A 1,330-nucleotide genomic window follows, 5' to 3' on the forward strand; every position below is an offset into this window, starting at 1 on the left:
AATGCAAAAGTGCTGGCAAAATTACTGGAATCCCGTTTAATCATTAGTAAGTAGTCAGTCTACAGCATATCATATAAATGTATCTTTCAGGGCAAGGCCACTCAGGTTTGCAGACTTCCGTTCAATCTTGTCAGGTTCCAAAAGCAGGAGTTGTCTGAGCAAACATATTATAGGACCTGGCATAACTGAGCTGAGATAATGTCATCTCTTGGAGGTGCCAATGTAACACTGGATTTTGCTCATAATATAACCCATGTACTCCTTTGTTTATCCTCAGTTACTATTCCTTCTTCTCTTCCATTTTACCCAAACTTTTCCACCTTTGGAAGGGACATTAGGTTTGCTGGTCTTGATTGCAGGCAGCAATACTAGACTATCAAGTACCTTTCCTCAGTCCATTCCCATTCAGATAGGGTAAGGTTACACAGTGCAAAACTAGTGGGCTATTTTTACCACCAGGCAATATACCTGCATTCACCATTTTTTTTTTTTTTTGCGCCCACCCCTCCTCTGCATTCACTGTTAATAGCAATTTTACCAAATGGGGTAAAGGCACAATCCACCCCCATCAGGTGCTTAGAAATTATGAGGCTGGGCCGGGCACGGTGGCTCATGTCTGTAATCCTAGCACTTTGGGAGGCTGAGGCAAGTGATGGATCACTTGAGGTCAGGAATTCGAGACTAGCCTGGCCAACATGGTGAAACCCCATCCCTACTAAAAATACAAAAATTAGCTGGGAGTGGTGGTGTGCACACCAATAATCCCAGCTACTTGGGAGGCTGAGGCAGGAGAATCACTTGAACCTGGGAGGTGGAAGTTGCAGTGAGCCGAGATCATGCTACCGCACTCCAACCTGGGCAAGGGAGACGCTGTCTCAAAAAAAAAAAAAATTATGAATCACTTGAGCCCAGGAATTCAAGACCAGCCTGGGCAACATGGAGAAACCCTGTCTCTACAAAAAAATACAAAAATTAGCCTGGTGTGGCATGCATGTAGTCTCAGTTACTCGGGAGGCTGAGGCAGGAGAACTGACTGAGCCTGGGAGGTCCAGGCTACAGTGAGCCATGATGGCACCATTGCATTCTGGGTGACAGAGTGAGACCCTGTCTCAAAAAAATAAATAAAAAGGAATCCTCCCATAAGGTTTAAAAACATAGTTACAGGCCGGGCGCGGTGGCTCAAGCCTGTAATCCCAGCACTTTGGGAGGCCGAGGCAGGTGGATCATGAGGTCAAGAGATCGAGACCATCCTGGTCAACATGGTGAAACCCCGTCTCTACTAAAAATACAAAAAATTAGCTGGGCATGGTGGCGCGTGTCTGTAGTCCCA

This window comes from Cebus imitator, unplaced genomic scaffold (genome assembly GCF_001604975.1).
Source record: "Cebus imitator isolate Cc_AM_T3 unplaced genomic scaffold, Cebus_imitator-1.0 Scaffold0, whole genome shotgun sequence".
NCBI classification, from domain to species: domain Eukaryota; kingdom Metazoa; phylum Chordata; class Mammalia; order Primates; family Cebidae; genus Cebus; species Cebus imitator.